Here is a 9,489-nt window from a genome sequence, read left to right as displayed (position 1 = left end):
AACCAGCAACAAAGCCGGCGCCGAAATCGCACTCAAAAACGTCCTACACAACAATTGCACTCACGGTTTTCCAATTTGTAAATTATAAAAACATCGCTCGGTCGCATCAAAACAATCCCAAAACTCCGAGTAAAGCATCCCAAAACAGTCTCAACACCGCCCATAAACAACCATGAACGACCCGCACAAAGTGACCCAGAAATAGTCCACTCTCCGACTAAAAATGAAATTTCCGAAATACACAAAGAAACTGTCCAACTAAAACAGACCTAAAATAGCACGCTCAACACATTTTAACAAATCCCAAAAAAAATATCCCGAAGTACTGCAAAGCGGACTCAAAAACAGTCCCAATTTACTGCACAATACCGTCCTAAGATTACTCGGTTTTGACCCGAAAAACATAAACATCGTCCCAAACTAGTCAAAATGAAGAGCGCATAAAAACAACCTAGTTCAAACATTATTTTGAGACTAAAATTATCGACAAATGAGAAAAACATAAAGGATCAAACTTTATCAACAAGAGCACATAAATCGACATATAAGATGGAATTTCGACATTTTGTCGAGTAACCTATCACCGTTACCTTTTTTTGCTCTCCTAAACGCCACAGGTACTGCCCAGGGGTGACTCTAAGCTCAAAAATGGAATAAATTAACCCAAAATCAGCATCCATTGAAAGACGGTCGAATGAAACAAGATGAAAGCTTGACTCTTTCTTACATACAAAGAAGGAGGACGAGGAGAGGAAGCTATTGGTGCAAAAATTATCGAATTTGGTTAAGAAACGGAAGAGAAATCGGAGGTTGAGGGTCAGTTAGAAATGGCGTATGAAAGCTTGTTTATTGTGTGCTGTGAAATAATTGTTGTGCTGCTGATGAAACGAAAAGGAAAGGGGGAAATCAAAGGGTGGGGACTGGTGATAATAATAATAATAATAATAATAATAATAATAATAATAATAATAATAGAATTATTAAAAGTAGAGTGTAAGAGAGTGTGTTGTCGGAATCGGGTTGGTCCGAATTGAAATAGCTTTATAAGAGAAATGCGACGATCTTTGCTAGAAGGGAATGTGAGGGTCTAAGCTAGACGGAAATTCGGCTTAAACCTACTATAATTTAAGACGGAGCTTTATTATTGTTGCTATTAATATTATCCGACAAAAAATATTTATTTTATATAAACAAGTTTGTGAAAATGTAACTTTTATAAAATTTATGTTCAAAAGGAGGTTAATTAAATTAAATAATTTAAAAATATGAAATAAAGCAATCGAATGGTTAAATAAATTTTAAATGTCAAAATGAGAAATTCGCGGGTGTTACAATCACCCCACCTTTTAAAAAGTTTCGTCCTCGAAACTTGAAAGTAGAAATGAAAGGTTATATAAAATAAAACTGGAATTTTGGAATCGGTAACCAAAGCATTTAAAAAGGTTACAAATAGTAAGAATTAAAATTCTTTCAAAAGTTTCAAATAAAATTTTTCGACCGAACGAGCTTCTCATCAAAGGAACGAAAGTGTTCTCGTTACGTATTCAAGAACATCACATTCCAAATCAATGATAAGGTCAAAAGGCAAACCATTTGTATAAATCGAAAATCAAAATACTTTCAGAAACATTAATGAAGAGTTTTCGAAAGTACAAGTCTCATTCATGGAACGAAATTGCTCTTGTCGTGCACACAAGAACGCTAACTTTCCAAGTCAAAGACAAACAAAAATCATTCGCCGACAAGCGTAGAACAAATTATTAAACGTCTCTAATAACGAGTTTTAACATCCGATCAACGTTAAAATCAAAAGAAAAGGTAATCCATTCAAATTTTCTTTTGCAAAAGCCAAAATGGAAATAAAGGTTTCACTTTTAAACTAAAAAAGGAGTTAAATTCCTGAAAATATAATATTAAACCTTGACAAAGAAATCATAACTAGATCAAAGTTAACAGAAATTGGATAAAATTTAAAGAAATCACAGGTTTAGCAATTAAAATCATGATAAATAAGTTTATATTCAAAGAACAAGTAGGGAACTAAATCAAATTTTCATTTTCAAAATTTTAAAATAGGTAAGGTTTTGCAAAAGTAACATAAACTTTTAACAACGAATCCAAACTGGTAACTTGAAATGTTTAGAAATTGTACGAGATGAAAAGTGACTTAGACATCATAGATACAAGTATGCTAAGAGAATTCATACTTAACTAATCGAAAGTGCCAAGATGAAGCGGAAAAAGGAGGTATGAACAGTAACCCTTATGGTAAAAGAAGAAGGGAATTAGACAAGAAGGAAACGCCAGGTACTCAAATCTCAAACAACAACATCATCCTAAACGGTTCCGACAACTTCCTAACAACAAAACTTATAACCACAACACTCCCAAGGATTTCCTCAAACATCTACAAACAACTCCCACAAGATCAAGGTCAAAGTTCCAACAAAGCTGTACTCGTATCCAACTAGCGTCAACCATGGGTTTCTCAAAATGGTAAAACCCTCAATCAAAAATCCAAATTCAAAAGTTCCTTTGCATATTCTATCATCCTAAGGAGATCTTGTTATACTCTCAAAACTTAACGCATAGATGATGACATTCTCCAAATCACGAGACAACTACCCAAAACATCTAACTCATCTCATCCTCTACCGATCCCAACTTATAATCGCATCTCAAGAACCCTGGCTACTAAACCTCATTACCGCAAAGTGGATACCTAACATGGTTCTTATGTAATCATAACAACACTCACAAAAGTATACCGGCTATTCTAACCTCGAGTTCAACTCAAATTTCCAAGTAACACTTTCATCACCAATGGCCAACAACGTCCTAGAGGTGTTTCCTTCCAAGCCCTCATCATAAACTCTACTCCATGTCAAAACTCAAGCAACAAAACTCAAGTTACCAAATCCTCAAATTCCAAGTATAAACAACAAGGCTAAGTTCCATAGTCTTAGTATCATAGGCATCTCACACTTAACACACATAATTCCACTGATCAATTATACTCACTTTACCAAAGAACTAGGTATGAGAATCACTAAGTATGTCTCACCACACTACCTAAGTCCTTCCAACATCACAACTTCTCAAAACCAAGATTTATGGGTCAACTACAAACAAACTCCACAAAGCCAAATAATTCAACCAAGATTAACATCCCACAAAAGAGAGAGAACTATCAAAAAGGCGTTAAGGGAAGATAAGCAAGGAACAAAGGACAAGTTGGGAAGTACAAAAGTAACTTCAAAGGAGAAAGAAAAGAAAGTTTAGAAGAGGAGATAAGCATCAAGAAGTAAAGAATAAGACAAGGTATACAAAGAATGAGAAATATCTTCGAGGAAGTAGAAGCATTCTTCAAAGGTTGAACAAATCTTCAATCCCCGGCAATAGGCACCAAATCTTGATCTTTAAGTAGGTAAGCTCACGGTCATGATCCAAGGGCACAACAATTATTAAATGATAATCAACAAACACGTTAGAACCTAACAAAGAGCAAACACACTACAGACTACCACCTTAGGTCCTTAAGTCTACCCATCTCTCATTCATTATTCAAGGTCAAGTTCAATTTAAATTTGGGGTACACGTGTGTGCGTCGGGAGCAACATAGGCTCTGATACCAACTGTGACACCCCGCGATAAAGCGAAAAATATAACTAATAAAATGCGGAATTTTAAGGAACTATTAAAACTTTTAAAATTTAAAGCGCGGGTTTACCAAAATCTAGAACATAAATAAGGAATGCGGAAATAAAGTTTAAATTATACAAACGTGATAGTCATGGTGAGGGAAAAGATATCCCTCGAATGACAATACAAAAAAAAAGTGAGTCTAAACAATCCTAATAAACCGACTAAAAGGCCAAAGTGCTCGCTAGCTCACACATGTCTTCACCCCATGAATGCACCAACTAATACCTGTCATCCATGTAAACATGAACGCCACAGTCAGTGGGGAGTAACTCAAGGTTCTCCCAGCCACAAAATGTCGAAACGAACATAACAAAGGACTAAAACAGGTAAGTCATGTAAGACTCTTACAAAAATATGGATATCAAGTTTATGTTTAAACATGGTAATTAAATGAGATGGAACAAGATAGATCGACATTAGCATTGTAACGGTTCATGTGAGACAATTAAATAATATGAAAGACGAGAATACAGACATTTATACAAGGGCACGCATTTCAAGGAAATACAACATAGAAATGAGATTAGAATCTGAATCATGTGAAGCAATTAAGTAAGAGATCAACCAATGCAAATTATAAGGATAGAAACTGTAGCCATTACTTGGAAAACCACTTAGCAAACATTGCACGGGACGTGGCTACTAATGTCACATTCATACTTATGGCTTGCATCTCACCATAAGAACAAATGAGATCATCAATCCCGATGATCATATCGCAACTAGAGGGCTTATAGCTCACCCCTAGTATCCGATAGGACCAAGACAGACAACACAAGGCATAACTCTTACCTTGAAAGATAAATACCAATATCTATAACCAAGCAAGACCTTTACTACTCATATATAAAAATATAATTCCCCTGGTAGGACGACAATGGTACTCCCAAGACTCGGTCCTAGTCTAAATCTGTCCCGGACTCTCGGGCGAACGGTCCCCGATTCGACATGCGGCGAACACCCGCATCCAAGACTCGAAGACAGATCGGAAATCGAGAACCCACAATCGGCAGGATGATCCAAAGAGGCGGAAGATATGAGCTAAACCCACAATCCGGCAGAGAGATGTCCGAAAGAGGCGTAAAGATAAGTCAAGCAATAAGGTATAGCATAAAGGCATTATCAAATGAACACGACTCAACCAAGCGATACAAATCAACTTGGAAAGAGACTACTAATAAAATGAGCCGATGATAATCTAAATAAGACATTTCACGCCATATTATATTCATGAATGTAAACAAGTAATTCATTTCTTCACTACTTGTCACTTGAATAAAAATGCAAACAAACGGAAATGAACCATTTATAAAAAGCAAAACAAGCGTTCAATTATAAATGACTCAATTGTAGGATAAACCATTTATAGAAGGCATGAATAATTAAATTGGACTCATATTAAAATGGAAGCGTGTCATTTCCTAGACAAATGGGATGATTAATAAATGTATTTCATAATTATAAATCATGTGAGAAGGATATAAAAATGATCAGATATTTAACGAATTACAAAAAAAAAGTTAAAAATCTAGTTGTAGAAAGATTCATCAATGCAAAATTAGGTTGTCGAAACCAAGTAATTGATCTACATAACAAGTTGGAAAAATATTGTAACTTTTCCAACAAAAGACTGCAATTATCAAATTTAACCGGATATTTCACACACAAATGTGACATTTAAGTGTAAGCATAAGTCTGCGTAAGAGATAACTAACTCTTAACTGTAGAAATATGAAATCTTTATAGTATGAACACTTCCCAAAACTATGGAGCTCAACATAGAACTATAAAGCTCAGTGGTCACTGGTCAGTACTCAAACTCATCAATAATGACATGAATTTCACAATAGATGGCAGGCTACATGAACAAAAACAATACTTTTGAAATTCGAGCAATATCGTAACATGAGCATCATCATTCAATTCTAAAATGTGTCCATCAACAAAATCGTGTAACAACCAAAACGAGACAAACTTAAGACGGATATTATACATATACATATACACCCATCCTACCATACCTATTAATCCGTTTTTACTACCAAAAATACTCCGACACAGGTTCTATACCTCCTACAAGGGACCACCCGCGGCTGCCCAGAAAGAGCTGTAAACAGCCGCCCAAAACAGGTGTAACCAGGCCGTCACAGGCCACCCATCAAACACCATAACGACCACCCAAAACCGAGCTCAACAGCCCCTTCACGACCCCAAAACAGAGTCCCAAAAGTAGTCCATACGGCCTCCATTTCGACTGTCCCAAAACGATCCGAAGGCTGCACCAAGCCGCACTACAACTGGTACCAAAACAATCCCCATGAACATGTAAAACTACTTCTAAGCTATCCCAAAACTGAATAAAAACCGTTCCCAAAACAGTCCACAAACTCATTCATATACATCCCCAAAAGACTATTTATTCACCATCTTAAGACGGAATTTGTTCCTCACAACTAACCCAATTCACACATGTGTATGCACCCAGGATAGAAGCTAACGAACTGACTCAAACCAGCAACAAAGCCGGCGCCGAAATCGCACTCAAAAACGTCCTACACAACAATTGCACTCACGGTTTTCCAATTTGTAAATTATAAAAACAGTCTGCTCGGTCGCATCAAAACAATCCCAAAACTCCGAGTAAAGCATCCCAAAACAGTCTCAACACCGCCCATAAACAACCATGAACGACCCGCACAAAGTGACCCAGAAATAGTCCACTCTCCGACTAAAAACAGCTCCGAAATACACAGCAAACTGTCCCAACTAAAACAGACCTAAAACAGCCTGCTCAACACATTTTAACAGTCCCAAAAAAAATATCCCGAAGTACCTGCAAAGCGGACTCAAAAACAGTCCCAATTTACTGCACAATACCGTCCTAAGATTACTCAGTTTCAGCACCCGAAAAACATAAACATCGTCCCAAACTAGTCAAAATGAAGAGCGCATAAAAACAACCTAGTTCAAACATTATTTTGAGACGGAAATTATCAGACAAATGAGAAAAACATAAAGGATCAAACTTTATCAACAAGAGCACATAAATCGACATATAAGATGGAATTTCGACATTTTGTCGAGTAACCTATCACCGTTACCTTTTTTTGCTCTCCTAAACGCCACAGGTACTGCCCAGGGGTGACTCTAAGCTCAAAAATGGAATAAATTAACCCAAAATCAGCATCCATTGAAAGACGGTCGAATGAAACAAGATGAAAGCTTGACTCTTTCTTACATACAAAGAAGGAGGACGAGGAGAGGAAGCTATTGGTGCAAAAATTATCGAATTTGGTTAAGAAACGGAAGAGAAATCGGAGGTTGAGGGTCAGTTAGAAATGGCGTATGAAAGCTTGTTTATTGTGTGCTGTGAAATAATTGTTGTGCTGCTGATGAAACGAAAAGGAAAGGGGGAAATCAAAGGGTGGGGACTGGTGATAATAATAATAATAATAATAATAATAATAATAATAATAATAATAATAATAATAATAATAATAATAGAATTATTAAAAGTAGAGTGTAAGAGAGTGTGTTGTCGGAATCAGGTTGGTCCGAATTGAAATAGCTTTATAAGAGAAATGCGACGATCTTTGCTAGAAGGGAATGTGACGGTCTAAGCTAGACGGAAATTCGGCTTAAACCTACTATAATTTAAGACGGAGCTTTATTATTGTTGCTATTAATATTATCCGACAAAAATATTTATTTTATATAAACAAGTTTGTGAAAATGTAACTTTTATAAAATTTATGTTCAAAAGGAGGTTAATTAAATTAAATAATTTAAAAATATGAAATAAAGCAATCGAATGGTTAAATAAATTTTAAATGTCAAAATGAGAAATTCGCGGGTGTTACAGGCTAATTCTATTTGTTTATTGAGACGGGTTTTTACGTAATGCTGATTCATACGGAATTAATTAATTAAATTATAATTTGAATAATTAATAAAGTAATTAGTTTGGGTGATTGTGTCGTGGTTCAATCGGGTTTTGTAATTGAAGCGGGTTTGAACATAGTAATAGTAAATAAAAAATTAAATTGAATAAATAATAATTAAAGTGTGATAATAAATAATTGAATTGAATTATAATATTTTGATTAGGTGACGGTTGTGAAGAATTATAATCGGATCAGATTTGCTTTATTTATTGGATTGCTTGAGCTGCTTAATTGAAATTGCTTATCAGGTAGGGATAAATCCTACTCAACTTTTACTCGATAATGTTTGTTGGATGATTTATATTAAAGTGAATTGATCATATGAGAATTGTGTTGGTTGATATAATTGAAATTGTTGGAAGGGAGAATTATATTGTATATGTTGGTTGGATTAGTTATGATGGAGTTACTGTTATTGCATTGATTATTCAGATTTATCTTGCGACATCCCTTTGTGGTGATGTAGATTATTATTGAGGTTATATTGGCAGACGTCATGGTAAGAGCCTTCGGGTGACGTATTTCAGATTTATTCTGGCAGACGATTTTAAATCGTGATTACTCGAGGCAGGCCCCATATTGGTCTGGGCAGCCATCCGTGGATATTTAATCAACTATATGTTGAGGCAGACATTACCTTTTGGTAATGTAGTGTGTGTTTACTCACCTTCGGGTTGAAGCTGCCCCGGCCAGGGATTGGCGGGATGATTAGTGTAACGAGTAAGTAAAGGAAAGGAGCACGTTGTCAGGGGTTGTGCAATGAAAAAGGAAATTGGATTATTTATCGTATGTTTTTGTTGTTAGTATTTATTCCTACTCAACCTCGTGGTTGACAGTGTATTCGTGAATACCTGCGGTGAACCGTTTTATGGGGAGCAGATTTGACAGGTACCAAAGATTAGCTGACTTGGGAGCATTGGGATGAGAGCCAAACTTGGAACCTTAGAAGAAGTCTAGATCCCATATATAGTTATATCACTTATTTAATTTCCGCTGCGATTTGTATTTATTTTTATATTAAGTTTTAGTGGATTCAAATTGTAAACCATATGTAATCATTAAAGTTTTATTTAAAGTACTTTGGTGAGTTGGACTTTGTTATCTACTACCTCGGGAAACCGAGATGGTAACGCTCTCATTTACTTGGGAATGTCTAGCTAAAGGCTCCCGAATAAATGGGGGTGTTACAGAAAGAGTTGAACAATGGTGATGAAAAAGACAATTATGTCATCCTAACGGTTGATGAAGAGATGGATTGTAGAGGCGGCAGGGTAGGTGGCAATGATGAGAATGCAGATTGTAGAGGCGGTGGAGGAGCTGGTGGTGATATGGTTGTGGGGTGGTTGTGAGGACCGGCGGAGGGTGTATATGGCACTATGGCAGTAATAAAGTAAGAGAGGACGGTATTTTGCTTTGGACTCCGTATTTACCTTACCTTCCTTTTGTTGGGCCTTCTCTTCTATTGGACTTGTCCTATGCTATAAGACGGTCCTATGGGAGAGTTGCTGAATAAACATATATAAATTTGAAAAAATAAAATAGATGGGTACAATGTAAGTAGTAATAACACAATTATTAAAAGGGAAACCCGTGCTATTTTCATGCGCCAGAAATTCAAAGTTTTGTCATATTACTATACTTGTTATATAAATGATTTTGTAATAAAGATAATTATTCTATAATATAATCATAATAAAAATAATTTTAGTTGTCTTGAAATATAATTAAGCTTGTATAACTTCTATGAACGTAAGAAGATATATATTTGGGCCTATATACAAATACAATAACCCGATGTGAATATGTGATACATACTAATTCCATACAAATCGCATAATGT

This window comes from Silene latifolia, chromosome Y (assembly GCF_048544455.1).
Source record: "Silene latifolia isolate original U9 population chromosome Y, ASM4854445v1, whole genome shotgun sequence".
Taxonomy (NCBI): domain Eukaryota; kingdom Viridiplantae; phylum Streptophyta; class Magnoliopsida; order Caryophyllales; family Caryophyllaceae; genus Silene; species Silene latifolia.
Note: the sequence above shows the minus strand (reverse complement) of the source record.